Below are 16,762 nucleotides of genomic sequence, written 5' to 3' on the forward strand. Positions count from 1 at the left end.
CCAACTAATACCAGTATTTCTTCACTCTCATGGGAGTTTGTCAGAAAGATTTGGAGGAACCCAGAGTCCATTTGACTTTTACAATCCTATGTGAACTATTTACAGCAAGCGGATCAAGAGAATTTCCTACAGATCACTCCAGGATGACTTTTGATTATGCTGAAATAATAGAAAACCAAGTGGGCTATGCCCTCATTTAGGGCAATGATCCATTAGTGGGTAATTACCAGTTTTTCATGCAAATATTTAGAGATGCATTTAACCATTCATGTAGAAGACCAACAACAAATTAAAGAGTTTTGCAAGCTGAAACAGCAATTGCAGAGACAGATTTTTAATTATAAGACAAATAGGTGGGGCAGAATAATCTTGCTCTGATTGACTAGTTTTGAGAAGGACTCGCTAATGAGCTGAAAAATAATTAGTAATATAAGACGCACCAGAAAAATTGGAAGAACTGTTCCAATATTGTGTATTAATTAATGGGTGATTGAAGAAGTTGAGGCATAGAGAAAATCATAAAACATGTAAACAATGTAAAATATCCTCTCCTTGTCTTCTCAGACAGCTACATTGGAGAACCTATTCTCCAATGTAAAGAACCCCCTCAGCAGAGAAACAGAGTAAGAATCTTGGTTTCTCCTGGGGATTCCAAGTCAAGGCTTGCACTGCTAAAGCACAGACTTCTGAATTTGTTAAGTGTTACACCTGTAGAACTATAAGCCACATAACAAGCAAATGCCCAGATTGCTTCAGAGCATCATCTCAGAGAAGATATCAGACTCTCTTCCCAGGATACATGTAGAGAAATCACATAAAGAATCAACCACCTTTTCAAATGAATGAATTTCACAAGGTGATAAGAAAAAACAATATCTCCTGGATATCCTCACCAGTAGAGGAATGATTACAAATTAGAAAAGTCTATTCAAAAACCACCCATACTAAGTTCAGTAGCAAAGTAACTCAACCTCTCACAAAAGGAGCTGTGTAAGAACATTATTTAAACAAGCCCAAACATGCTACAGCAACCCAAAACACCAGGAAAAAAAGGAGGGTGAAATGGCTATATATAACATCTTCCCTATAACAAAATGGTTATTCCTACAATTTTACAGATCTGCTGGATCACTTTCAATGGAATAGACTTCTACAAATTTGGACTTCAGAGCTACTTAAATGTATTCAGAATGAAAGAAAGGCATAAATATTTAACTGCATTTGATATGATGTATTGTAAATTTTAATATTGCAGTAATACCTTATGGACTCATTAATTGCTTCACAGTTCTCCAGATCCATATTTATGATAAATAAATTTACAAGTGTACTTGGATGACAATTATTTTTTCAGAAGACACTGCTTTGCACAAGATGCAGATGGAAATGTCTTAGAGGATGGTACAAACTTTTGTCAAGTTGAAAAATGTGTGCTTGTTCTTCAGTTAACTATTTGTGTCACCAGACCAAAGCAAATGCCATACATTGAATTCAGCAAAAGTACAATCCATTTCCATTGCAGGCATCTAGAAAAGTGAAAGATGTCCAGACTTGTAAAAGTGGGATTGCCAATTTCTAAGAAGTTTCATACCTGATTTTATGGAGTACATAAAAATCTCTGTAATAACTTCTAAAAAAATAACTTCAAATGTTGAAGAATTGATAGCAGCATTTCAAAAACTGAACAATAATAAAACACTATTCCTGAAATCCCTTCAGTGTCTATTTTGTGACTTGGCCTATCTCACAGGTCTAAGAGATATTAAAATATTATAGAACTATTTGGAAATTTTATTGCATCTAGATAAAAGTAATCTTTAACAGACAAAAAGTCACAGCATTCATATTTATTTATTTATGTATTTATTTATTAAATTTGTTTGCTGCAAAGTGACTCATCCCCATTAGCTAATATTTTGATCTCATTAACACACATGACATAACCCACATCTGTTGTACTGATTAAATGTATATTATCATTTGCATAAAAGTACATACAGAAGTTGCATCCTGCAGTTTGGCCTCTGCTATCAATTTGTGCTTGGTCTCCTGTTCAAAATGAACTCTTGAATGTTTTCTTGAAATAATAAATATGTATAATTCATTTGCCTATGTTATATATAAAATTTGAAATTATTTATTATCTGTACTATCATAATCCTAGATTGCAATAGTTATATACCTTTGTGTGCAACTTCATAAAAGGGTCAGAAGGAAGATGCACATGCATTAGGATATGCATATACTACATTAAAAACATGCATTAAAAACAATTCTCCAAGCTGTTTTTCAAGTTTCAGTCATGCATTTTGTCTCTACACCTCCCTGCCCACAAGTCATTTGAGGTAAAGTAAGAAGATGTAATTTCTCAACAAAGAAAAACCACAGTGATTAACTACTTAAACAGAACATCAATGACTATTTCTTATTCCGGTAGGCATTGAATGACGTATCATAATAGTGGTTTCACTATTATAACAGTATTATAACAAGTACCAAACAGACAAACAAGTTTGCATCTCTGTCAAGAATTATATATTTTTTTTACTTGTGGGTATATTCAGAATTTTAGGCTTTGTTGTCGACATATTTCACAGCCAGAATATGGGAGATAATTATTCTTCTGTAACATAGAATGGTAAGAGAATACTTGAAGTACCATTATAAGCACCAAATTGCAAAAAGTTTATAGAGAAATGCTAAGTTTCAGTGCCAGTGATAACTGATTTTAAAGCCAAGTCCTAAAGGAATGAATACAGGGGACTGGGCATATTTACCTTGTAATAAGAAGAGGAAGAAGGAGGAAGAGGAGAGGAGAAGAAGAAGAAGAAAAGACTGTAGTTGTCTATAAACAGCTAAAGGGATGTCACAGATTCAGAAATTTATAGGGATGTTGTAGTTTCAGAGAAATGAATCTGTTGAAGTAGTAGGATATAAACATGCAATTAAAATTTAAAGAAAGGAAGTTATCCAATATAATAGCATATTAAAAAACTCTTTACATTCTGAGGGTTTTCTGTTACAGATAATAACTAGTGCAATAGCTAACTCCTTTTGAAATTTAAATACTCTTTCTATTAAATATGTTTGTTATATTTCTTTCAGTAACAAAGAAAATCTGTAGTAATACTTTTCAACTTCTACCTTTTGTGACTACATGTAATTACTACAGTATGTGATTTGTTTGGTTTTAGTTGAACATATTGCATAAATTCAGTCTTTGTGGTTTGGAAATTATGCTCTATCATTTAGTGTTTATCCTGTTGGGCTCATTAATGTGAAAACTCAAGCCTTGAGCTGAGAGTGTTTGCATTTGTATGTGTGTAGTTTTCTTTTTTATATAAAATTTTATTAAACGTATCAGGGTATAAAGTACAAATGCAAATGAAAATAGTAAGAAAGGGGAAAAGGGGAAAGGGGAAACAGAGAAGTATAGGATGAAGGGGGGAAACATTAACTTATCAATTTATCAGACTATGCATTATATTTATTACATTCCAAGAAATTTCTGTATTAACTGTTATTTTAATGCATCTTATACATCTTAATTAGAAAAGTCATAAGGTTGATATTAACTAAAATTCTACAGTTCAGAATCAAATTTACTTCCAGAAAATAGAGAGAGAATATTTAGCATCAGATTTACCAAAGTAGGATCTTGGAAAAATCAGCAGTGTTGAATACATATGGATTCCCCTTTGTTCTGAATTGTACAGGACACAAATTTGTCCTTGTGTGACAAAGTATGAACAAGTAAGGTAGATTTAACTGCTGAATGTTTTAAGGACTACTGTACTAATTGGAAAATTCTAGAAAGCACAATTCTTTCCACATTGCATCATTATAAACATAAAGCACGATCTCTGCTTCATATTTGCAGTCTCAATATGTAGATATATCTCAGTATGTATATTTTATCAGATACATAGACATATCTGATACATTTTATCTACTTTTTAGGACTGAAAACCTAAATATGAATCTCTGTACATTAAGGCTCAATGCAGAAACAAAAGTAAACATAATATGCTGAAGAATAACATACAATTAGGAATCATTTGAACACTATTACATAAATTATAATGTTCTGATAAAAATTCCATTTGTGGTAAAACTATCTGAAGCAGCACTAAATAAACTACTCTGTAAACAACTGCATTGGTACACTTAGTTACGATAAAAATTATTTAAATGCAGTTTATTTTAATTGCCATTATTCTTGCCTTACATATTATGAATGGTGAAGAGTGAAAGATAATGAACTCAGACTTCATTATACTTAAAACAGATTAATTAAAACATGATTAGCTTTGACCATTATTACAATGGCTCTATCAGTTTGGAACCAACTCATTATTAGATACAGTTATTTGATCCCTTTCTTCCCAACATGTAGCATAAAATTAAACTTCAGTATCCTGCAATAAAATAATTGTTGTTGTTATCATGGTAATCATAGATGATCCATGATCAATATTTTAAAAAAGATGATATAATACAACATTAGACTGAAATAAAATATAACATATTAAGACTTTAAATGTATGAATAATCTGCTTTGTATAAACAGGTTGAATTATATCAGGACATTGTTTTTATTGTTCAAAGACTTCAAGTAATGATGGTGATTTATTTGCAAGAGTATTAATAAAAAGAAAAATAAACATTTTATGTGCAATGTAAGAGTTGCTAATTAAGGTATAATCACCCAGCCATCATAGTTTGTGCTAAGCTTCATTGTCAAGAAAAAATATTTCAACTTGAAAGAGAAGAGATGGCAAAGCTGATATGTAAAGTACCCTTCTGAATGATAAGAACTAGAAAATTGGGATTAAAAAAGTCACAGATTTATTAAGCAACTCACTGTAATATAAACAGTAACACTCTGTTCATTTCTTAATGAAATTCTGAATGTACAAGAATGTGTTGGGAATTAGTCTGAAATAAATACTTCTCTGTTTATCACTATGTTAAGGATGACACAAAAAGGTAACCTTTTTAGAAACAGATATTACCTAAAACATGTTAATTCTATAAAAACCAGTGCTTTTCTTTCCATTAAGTAAATACTTTAGTTAATACTGTCCTAGTCATTTCCTTTGTCCGTTTAATCAGTCTTCAGAAATGGCTAAAATGGTAGGCCTCAGTCACTTTGTAAGTGGGTGAAAATTGCTAAACAAGGAATCCTGGAATGAATGGAATTAAGAATAAAATGATGAAATGGCTTGTAAAGGAACTGAAATGAATGCTAGAGAATATATTTTAGATATTCATATGGGTATTAAGAGTAATATATCACACAGTCGAAGTGTATGAATGAATGCTGTAAATGTTAGTACCTTCCAAAAACGGATAAAAAGCAAATGGCAAAATATTGAAAAATGGTAAGGTTGCAGAAATAAATGGTGAAATTGGAGAAATATTAAAATATGGACATACTTTGCTCTATAGCTGTGCTACTCGTTTAACAAGTATTAAGACTACATATGTGCCTGATAGTTGGAAGAAAACTGTTATTCAATGGATATCTAGAATTTTCTAGCCTTTTTACACATCCAGCAAAGGTAAGAAAATGTCCTTTTTGTTGTTCATATTTCCAACATACATTTGAAGTTCCTTTATACATTCTATACTACTTCCCTGCTGACAAAAACCAATTGCAGATCATCTTATAAAAATTCTTTTTAAGATTATAACAAAGTAAATTTCACTCCTTTCAGCTACAGAAGAGGCTTAAATTACAGAACATTCTATTTGAGTATAGAATTGAAGGTTGGTTGGTGAGTGCAGTAAAAACATATAATAGAAATAAAGCATACATAAATGCTTAGCAAAAGGTTTAACAATAACTAGGGGAAAAGAGTGGGATGCCTGATGTTTATTTGTGGTTTAATGTATTTATGGATAAACCCATAAGAAATTCTTATAATTGTATTAGAGAAGTTGGGGTTCGGGCGGGGTAAGAATATCAATGTATTTTTGCATGATATATGGATGTTGTTGGCTGATAGTTACATTATTAGCAAATATTAGATAGTTTGATGGGCATATAATATAGTAATAAAATTAATCTCAATATAATTAAGATCATCGCACTCCAACAACACATAGGAGACCATGTAATGCCTTTCTATGATCTAAAAATATAGACACAAAGATCTGGAAATTCAATATTCATAATTATTCTCAGATTATTATATATGTCTCTTCCTTGTTTCATATTTTAGATTCCAGTCTCTTCTTTGTCCAGATTTAATTTCTAAGCTCCCCCAAAATATAGAAGCTATCCAGACTTGATGCTACTGCCATTTATAGTAAATGACATACTAACTTTGCATAGTCTTGATTTGGAAGGGTTCTGTAAATGTACACATACACATACACATACCCTTATATCTTTGGCCTGTGGAAGCACAAGGAGTTTTGTAGATATTTTCTCTAGCTGCTCTCCAGTAGGATGGTTTATGTCAGATGTAAATGCCTTATTCTCTAATGTGTAAATAGTATATGAATGGGGTATCAGGGGTTAACTTATTCTTCACTTCTTAATGTATTCATAATTCACCACTCCCACTTATAGCTCCACCCATTGTATATATAAGGAGCCACCTACACCCTTTTCCTCGCTTCTATCTGTGAATATTCAGTGAATATAGAATGCCTATTGTAAATAAAAGGAAGTATATTTAAACCTTCAACTCTCACTAATATTATTGAGTCTGATCCTGAAAATATTGCAACAAGCTGGTAGCAGAGGATGGTTAATTGACTCAATAAAAACTTAAAAATGTCTAAGAAAGATAGGCCCAACACCAGGGCCTACAGCAAAGAAATGGAAACAGAACAAGAAATAATCAACGAATCCACAAACGCAATTTCGAGAGAATCCGAAGAATACACCACTGAAGACGAAGAAATAATAGACGAAAATGATGACCAGGAGGAAATTGAAATAGAGAATAACGAACTCAGGTCAGAGATATTAAAACTATTAAAAAGCCAGAAGAATGATGAAAGCCTCATCGCGAACCTCCAAGAAATGCTGAAGAACAGCGGAGCAGCGAGAGAGAAAAACATCACTAATGAGAAGTCTAAAGACCCAAAAATAGTGAGTGATATGACTGCAGAGAAAGTCATTACGAAGAAGAAAAACGGTGATCCCGCGCGAAATTTTGAATGGCAGCCATCTTGGTTTCAACAGGCCTCCAAGGTGAGCGAAGCAGAGCCAATCAAAATGCTCAATTCAAAATTTCTGGCGCGAAAAACGTTATCAGACAACGAAAAAGAAAAAGAAGATTCGAACTCCTCAGAAGAATCAGAATCAGAAAGTGAAGATGACTCAACAAAATCCCAAATAAAATCAGCAATGAAAACACTTTTTGCTGCATTTGGGCCAAAACTAAAAATTACCAAAGAGCCACCGAAGAAGCGAGCGAGCAAGCCGATACCTCAAGACCTGCCCGCTCCCATCCTGACTTCGAAAGCGACGACGCCCGAACCCAGAGAGCCTTGTCGATTCCGCCCTACACCACAGACCGAAGCAAGTGCCAACGCCCCCAAAAGAAAAAGAAGAGCAGCCGCCGTCGTCAGAACTCCCAAGGTCGAACCAGAGACCGACTCGTCTGAAGCAGAGCAGAGCGAGCGAGCCGCAACGGAGAGAACCTTCCACGACGACTTCAAAGAAGAAATGGACAACGCACATGCGCGAAACTACGCAGACGGTCCGGGAAGACATGAACTGGCGAGAGAACCACGCAGACTCGTTGCGAGCATCCCCATGCCGTTTTGCAATTTTCTACACTTGCGAGACCACGGACTACCTCAGGTCGTAAGTAATGGACAAAATAATGTCGGAAATTTACCCAGTGACTTCCCAAAACTAAGGGTTGATGGCATTAACTTGCAAGAATGGTATCAACAGCTACAGGTTGTCTTTATGAAGGAAAATTTACTATTTTTTATCACTAGTCCCCCAAAAAGACCTTGGACTTTAAAAATAGATTGTTTACACCATAGAGCATTTTTCTTAATAATATCTAGTGTGTCTCCTGCAATGTATCATAGCATCAAACCTAATCTGACTGTTTCAGAAATTATTCAATGCATGTTTAATTTGTTTCACAGCGATAGTGTGGCTACCACCACAAGAATGTCTAAGGATTTCTTTTCATCTAGAGTGAAACCAGGGGTTTCCATAAGTGAGCATTTAATATCTTTAAACAAAATAAGAGCTGAGCTGCATTTGAGGGGGGAGGTGATTTCAGACCAAACAATGAAAAGTGTTATTATCAACTCACTTGATTCATCATGGGACAGTTTTATGTCACATTTAGACACTATCAATCTAGGATATTTATCCATAGAAAGTCTATCCAATAAATTGATAGCAGAAGACAATTCAAGAAGAAATCGTTCTAGCAATCACACAGAACACAAACCTTATAGGAAAGTAGCTTTCCAAGAAAAATATAATGAAACATTTAAATGTCACAATTGTGGATCCAGGGAACACAATAGAAGAGATTGTCCCAAAATTTCAAAGGAAAGACATAGGTCAGAATATAGGAACAAATACAATTATAGACAGTCTTCCATAGATAGACATAGATATAGAAGCCCACCAAATTACAAAGAGAATAGAGGGGGCAGAGATAATTCAAAGGATAGAAAATCTGGTTCACTAAATGGATTAAATAAACAAGACAACACTAAAATACAGCAAAATGAGAACAATAATTGGCTTATTGATTCTGGAGCAACTAATCACACCACTAATAACAAAAATATATTGTCTTCATTTACAGAAGATAAATTTGTAATAAAGGTAGCTAACCAAGAAAAGGTTCAAGTATTAGGCAGAGGAAATGTAACCTTGCCTGGTCTAGGAAAAATAGAGGGGGTATTGTTAATACCTGAAATACCTCATAACATACTAAGTGCCATAAAACTAAGTAGAGATTCTGACATTAATATAGTTTTCTCAAAGGGAAAAGCGACTTTGGAGAAGAATAAAATAAATATAGGCACTGTGATGATTAAAGGAGGCCTACCTTATCTGATAACAAAGGAAAAATGGTTGCATAACATTGATTCAAATATGGAAGATTGTATTGAAGCAGATGATGAAAATATTAGCAACAGTGACAATGATGAATGTAAAATATCTCATGATCACGCAGATGCACACAATGAAAAAAAACCAAAAATAGGTAAACCAATTCATGATGAGTGTGCTCACATCTTACATAGGAAGTTAGGACATGCCAGTTTTCCTGTAGTACAAAAAATGACTGAACACGCAGAAGGTGTCAAAATAAAAAATTGTGAAAACTATTTGGAATGCTCAGTATGTAAATCTACAAAACTAAAAACTAGTCCCAGGCCAAGAAAATCTACTAGATCAACTAACAAAATTTTTGACTTAGTACACATGGACTTAGTTGGCCCATTAACTCCATCAATCACCTATAGAAAGCGTTACTTCCTGACAATAGTAGACGATTATAGCCGTTATGGGTTTGTTTATACATTAAAACACAAAGATGAAACCTTTCAAAAATTTAAGGAATTTTACAAACGCATAGAAACACAACACAATATCAAAATAAAACAAATTATGACAGATAGGGGATGTGAATTCATGTCTAAAGAATTCTCCCAATGGTTAAAGGATAGAGGAATGCTACATTACACGTCTAGTCCATTTTCTGCGTTTCAGAACGGGATTGCAGAGAGAAAGAATTCCACATTACAAACCATGATTAGATGCACATTGGAGGATGCTGGCTTAAGCAAACAATTTTGGTCAGAAGCCTTACATTATTCAAATTACACACAAAATAGAACCTGGTCCAGTATTGTAAATAAGACACCATATGAAGTAATGTATAATAGGAAACCGAAATTAGCACACATGCACATATTTGGAGTCACTGCAGACGTACACATACCTAAGCAGTTGAGAAGAAAGGGAGAAAACGTATCCAGAAGACTCAGATTTATGGGATATGAAACTGGCACCAAAGGGTACAGATTCATTGATAATAATAACAAATTTATAGTTTCCAGAACAGCTGTGTTCCATGAACAGGCCAACTGGTCTAAATTACATCTTAATGAAATATTTCCAAATAAATGTAAAGATACAAAATCTCATGAGAAAGGGACCATAGAAAAACAGAATATCAACAAATATAAAAGCAAAACCAAAACTTGGACAAATAGCCAACACAAAATAAAGACAGACACACTAACAAAAAAAGAAGCAAGATATTTGCATGATAACAATAGCAAACCTGAAAGAGTCATTAGAAACAACAGAAATCAAATGCCAAATAAATACAGAGATTACATAATGCATATGGATGGTGAGCCAATAACACCTAATACTTATGAGGAAGTGTTAAAACTCCCTCGTGAAGAAAAAGAAAAATGGGAATTAGCTATGAAAAAAGAGATGGAAAGTTTACAAGGATTAAATGTATTTACACCTGCAATTGCACCTAAAGATAAAACAATTATTGGTACCAGGTGGATATATAAAATTAAGAACTTAGAAGGAGGCAATACTCTATATAAAGCTAGATTAGTTGCACAAGGTTATGCACAGAAATATCCGGAGGACTATACTGACACGTATTCCCCCACTGTAAGAACAGAGAGTGTCAAAACAGCTCTAGTGGTAGCATCAGCACTCAATCTTGATGTATTTCAATATGACATACAGACTGCGTATCTACACGCAAAACTAGATAAGGAAATATACGTAAGAGCACCTCACAGTCAATACACCAACAAAAATGAAATTTGGCTGTTGAACAAGAGTTTATACGGATTAAAACAATCTGGTAAAAGATGGTATGATTGTTTAGTAAAAGTACTTAAGACCATGGATTTCAACGCTACCACTGCTGATAACTGTTTCTTTGTCAAAAAGGGTGATGATTACATTGAATTTGTGTTGATTTATGTAGATGACATTTTATATATAGGAAAACACAAAGAGAGAAGAGAAACTTTTGTAAATAAGTTAAATGAACATTTCTCGTTGAAATCTCTAGGTAAAGTGAACAAATATCTTGGTGTTCAAATTAATAAGACTAGAAGGGGATTCAAACTTACTCAGAGAGATAAGATTATAGAACTTTTAAATAAATGCAATTTAAACAATGCCAAACCCTGTGATACTCCTATGCAAACTGATTTTCTTAGAAATACTGATGAATCTTCCCCTGAATTCAAGGATAACACGTTTTATAGATCAATCATAGGTTCACTTCTTTATATATCTAATTGGACTAGACCAGATATCGCCTTACCACTCAATTTATTATCCAGACACGTCAGCAAACCAACAATGTATCACTGGGAAGCTGTTAAAAGAATTTTAAGATATCTGAAAAGTACATTAGATTTTTGCTTAGTATTAGAACCTAGTGATAATAAAGAACCAAAGCTTGCATGTTATGCAGATGCGGACTGGGCTGGAGACACATCATGCAGAAAAAGTACATCTGGTTATATTTTTCTCTTAAATGACTGTCCAGTTTACTGGTATACTGGTAAACAAGAACTAGTAGCCACTTCAACGACAGAAGCGGAATATGTTTGTTTATCCAAAGCTGCAAATAACCTTGTATGGTTTAATGATTTAATTTCAGATGTTTGGAAAAAACCTGCTTTGCCTTTTGTCATGCATGAAGACAATAAAGCGGCCATTGAAATATCTAGATCTGATGCCATTGGACAAAGGTCCAGGCATATAGATATAAAATTTAAACATGTGAGGCAATTATCTCAGGATGGATTTATTAAAGCAGTGCATTGTGATACTTCAGAACAATTAGCTGACATATTGACAAAGCCTTTACCTTCTAAGCAACACAAATATTTAACATCTAAATTGTATGTCTTGTATTGTCCTGAATCTGAATGTAATTGGTGTTGTATAACGAATTGGCATTTAGAGGGGGATTTGTCAGATGTAAATGCCTTATTCTCTAATGTGTAAATAGTATATGAATGGGGTATCAGGGGTTAACTTATTCTTCACTTCTTAATGTATTCATAATTCACCACTCCCACTTATAGCTCCACCCATTGTATATATAAGGAGCCACCTACACCCTTTTCCTCGCTTCTATCTGTGAATATTCAGTGAATATAGAATGCCTATTGTAAATAAAAGGAAGTATATTTAAACCTTCAACTCTCACTAATATTATTGAGTCTGATCCTGAAAATATTGCAACAGTTTAGTTGTTTCACATGAAAATTAGATAACCAGATAATAGTTTTCAGTAAGCTCATTCATGAAATTCATAGAAATGCTGAAAGAATTATGTATTCAGTGGGGCTTTCTAGCATTTCTATGAAAGCTTTCTGTCTGGGTTTAGGGTTAGGATTAGGATTATCTAAATCTGGTGTGTTCTTTTTCTTGTTTTACTTAAGAACTTCAATTTCCCTTGCTCTTTGCTCCAATTCTTGGCTTCTGCTTTTTAGTTCTAACTCTGAAATTTTCCCTAAATTGGAGTCTCTGGTTTAGGTCTAGATTCTTAACTTCTGTTTCATCTGGATAACTGCACTTTGCACTGATAAATAACAAAAATAGTAATAGCTTTAGTGGAAGTATTATCTAAGTGATATTTTCAATTACCTCTTTAATCTTTTTCCAATTTTTACAATGTAGTTGTTTAGTCTATAATTTTGCATCACTTTTCATAGGAGTTCTACTAGATACCTGTTTATGTAGTAACAATACTCAAGCAATGAGGCACAACAAAAAGCTATACATCAAATTCTGCAACCTCAAGAAACAAGTTTAGTTTCCTTTCTCATCCTTTTGAATTTTCCAACCAATCTGCATACTTGTGACCAAATTTTGTGCACCTGAAAAAAAAATGCAGGAGTGGGAGTAATGTTGGTGTTGCTATACAAGAAAACTTTATCTTGACAGCAGCAATCAATGGTCTTTGCAGCATCTCTCTATCTGTCATGTATTCACTTAGAGACCATTTCACTTAACAACCTGTTAGAACAACACTTGGTCACTTAACAAGGAGTGAGTGAATAAATTGAAAAAAGACAAGATGATAATGGTAATAACAACAGCTTAATATGGCTTGGGAATAACTTTCTTGGAAGCCTGCCAAAATATGCTTATTTGCTATAAAAAGAGCTGACTAAGGAAAGCAGAAAACCAAAATTGTGAAAGATGTGTTGTCCTAGATCACACAATGCTATTGACTGAGAGGCAAAACCCAGGAGGTAGGTCTTGTACTTACAATGAAGGACCAAACTTTGCTGAAAATTCTGAATAATATATCTGGAAATTAGAATGGTTGACAATACAACTATGACAATGTGAATAGAATAGAATAGAATAGAATAGAATAGAATAGAATAGAATAGAATAGAATAGAATAGAATAGAATAGAATAGAATAGAATAGAACAGAACAGAACAGAACAGAACAGAACAGAATAGTTTTTTTAGTTTTAGTTTTTATTATATTTGTATACCGCCCTTCTCCCGAAGGACTCAGGGCGGTGAACAGCCATGATAAAACAACATACAAGACAAAATTTAAAAAACATATTAAAACAATTCAAAATTGGCCAAAATTAAAACTTCCAATTAAAACCATATTAAACCACTTTAAAACCCAATTTAAAATCATTTATCCCATCAGACCGGCTTGCTGAAATAATAGGGTCTTCAGAGCATGACGGAAGGCGCAGAGGTCGGGGATCCTTTGTATGTCCGGTGGCAATTCATTCCATAGGGCAGGAGCCCCCACAGAGAAGGCTCTCCCCCTGGGGGTCACCAGTGGACATTGTTTGGCCGATGGCACCCTGAGGAGGCCCTCTCTGTGGGAGCGTGTCAGTGGGTGGGAGGAAAACGGTGGCAGAATGCGGTCTTGTAAGTAACCAGGTCCTAAGCCATGGAGCGCTTTAAAGGTGGTAACCAACACCTTGAAGCGCACCCGGAAGACCACCAGGAGCCAGTGCAGCTCATGCAAGAGGGGTGTTACATGGGAGCTGCGAGTTGCCCCCATTATCATTCGCGCGGCCACATTCTGGACCAGTTGGAGCCTCCGGGTGCTCCTCAAGGGGAGTCCCATGTAGAGAGCATTACAATAGTTCAGATGGGAGATGACGAGGGTGTGAGTGACTGTGCGCAAGGCGTCCCGATCCAGAAAGGGATGCAACTGGGAAATCAGGTGAACCTGATAAAAAGCCCCCCTGGCCACAGCCGTCATATGATCATCTAAAGACAACCGTGAATCCAGGAGGACGCCCAAGTTGCGAGCCCTCTCTGAGGGGGGTAAGATCTCATCCCCAATAGCCAACGATGGTGTTAGCTGGCTATATCGGGACGTTGGAAACCACAGCCATTCAGTCTTGGAGGGGTTGAATCTGAGCCTGTTCCTCCTCATCCAGATCCGCATGGCCTCCAGGCAACAGGACATCACGTCAAGGGCATCATTGGGGTGAGCCTGGGGTTGAAATGTACAACTGCGTGTCATCGGCATGCAGTTGACACTTCACCCCAAAGCCACAGATGATCTCACCCAGCGGCTTCACATAAATGTTAAACAGGAGGGGCGAGAGGACTGACCCTTGTGGCACCCCACAAGTGAGGAACCTCGGGGTTGACCTCTGCCCCCCTTCAACACAGACTGCATATGGTCAGAGAGGAAGGAGGAGAACCACCATAACATGGTGCCCCTCACTCCCACCCTCTCTAGCCGACGCAGCATGATACCATGATCGATGGTATCAAAAGCCGCTGAGAGATCTAGGAGGACCAGGACAGAGGAGCAACCCCTGTCCCGGGCCCTCCAGAGATCATGAGCAATGCGATCAATGCCGTTTCTGTGCTGTAACCCGTTCTGAAGCCCGACTGGCACAGATCTAGATAGACGGCTTCATCCAAGAACTGAGGAAGCTGTCTCGCCACCACACTCTCAACAACCTTTGCCGCGAAGCGGAGGTTGGAGACAGGACGATAATTAGCTAATACAGCCGGGTCCAGGGAAGACTTCTTGAGGAGGGGCCTCAACACCGCCTCTTTCAGGGTGGATGGGAAGATGCCCTCACTCAACGAAGCGTTGATAATCTCCTGAAACCAGCCTCGTGTAACCTCCTGGGAGGCCAGCACCAACCAGGAGGGACACGGGTCCAATAAACATGTGGTAGCATTAAGCCTCCCCAGAATCCTGTCCACGTCCTCAGGAGTCACAGGGTCAAACTCCTCCCAGATAACATTCTCAAGACTCACCTCCATCATCCCGTCCGAGGCTACCCAGTTGGAGTCCAGGCCGCCCCAAATCTGAGCGATTTTATCATACAGATATTGCACAAAATCCTCAGCTCTACCCTGCAAGGTATCCTCCCTCGCTCCTACCTGCAGTAGGGAGCGGGTCACCCTAAACAGGGCGGCTGGGTGGTTCTCTGCAGATGCAATAAGAGTGGAAAAATAATTAAATTTCACCACTCTTATTGCCACTAGGTAGGTCTTGATATAAGACCTCACCAGTGTTCGGTCAGGTTCGGTGCGGCTGGCCCTCCAATCGCTCTCTAGGCGTCTTTTCCGGAGCTTCATCTCTCTCAGCTCCTCGGAGAACCAAGGAGCCAGAATAGAATAGAGCTGGAAGGGACCTTGGAGGTGTTCTATGTATAGACAATGGGATAGGTTGTACCCATTGTGTTTGTTGCTGTTTCTTTCTGTATCTTATTTCTTCCCTGAGGATCAACTATTGTTATTTGTTGTTTGAATATTGTTGGAAATGGTTAGGTTCCCCCCTCCCCAGACTTCAGACCTTTTGTATGTAAAGCTAGTGCTCTATCATTGTCTTCTAAAGACATATAAGCAGTTGGAGAAGAAAGAATAGGGGGAAGAGTAGTCATACATCCTCCCACTATGTAAGTATTGCAAAAAGATTATTCTCTGGATTGCAATTCTGAAGCTTGAAATTTCAAGCCAAGTTTCAAAACCAATACAAAATAGGTAGCACATGAATTAATCCTGTTGAGACTGAAATCAGAAGTCTCAGCAGTCTAGAAAAGCATACGCTGGTCAATATAAGACACCTGAAATAGAATATACATATAACATGAATCAAAACCTCTCAGAAAACTATCTGCTGCTAAGTGATTTTGCCACTTTTATTAACAGTGATCCTTTTAATAGATGAGTTGTTGATATTTTTATTTAGTAACCACAGAATAAAACTCTTCTCATGATAATGGAAATATACCTTGCCATCCATTCCTGAACCTATGTTTCACAAAAGCAAATATTAAATTGTAACATGGAGTACTTAAACCAAATTTAAGTATGCAATGTTTACTAAAAGGCACATTGCTTAGATGCATATGTACACATACTGGCTGAGAATATTATCCCACAGTAAGATAGCTAGCAGGAAGAAACATTGCTTTACCATGGAAGTAATTGAATGATTTCATTGGGGGGGTGGGAATGACTGATTTTACTCTGTGTAACATAGATTATAATGACTGATTATATAATGCAATTTCTCCTCCAATTGCATCTTTTTTAAAAAAAAAAACCTTTATTATATATTAAAATAAAGAGCTAAAATTAACAAGAACTAATAACTATGATGGGAAATTAGAGAATGAAAATGAAAGCAAAGCAAAGTCCCAAAATAAAAGAAAAAGGAATACAAAGAAGTGATTTCTGACTTTCTTTCACAACAAATAAAGTATACATTTACATTAAATTATCCTACAAC

Source organism: Pituophis catenifer, unplaced genomic scaffold, assembly GCF_029215685.1.
Source record: "Pituophis catenifer annectens isolate HBS135680 unplaced genomic scaffold, rPitCat1.0.hap2 SCAF_4, whole genome shotgun sequence".
Lineage (NCBI taxonomy): Eukaryota > Metazoa > Chordata > Lepidosauria > Squamata > Colubridae > Pituophis > Pituophis catenifer.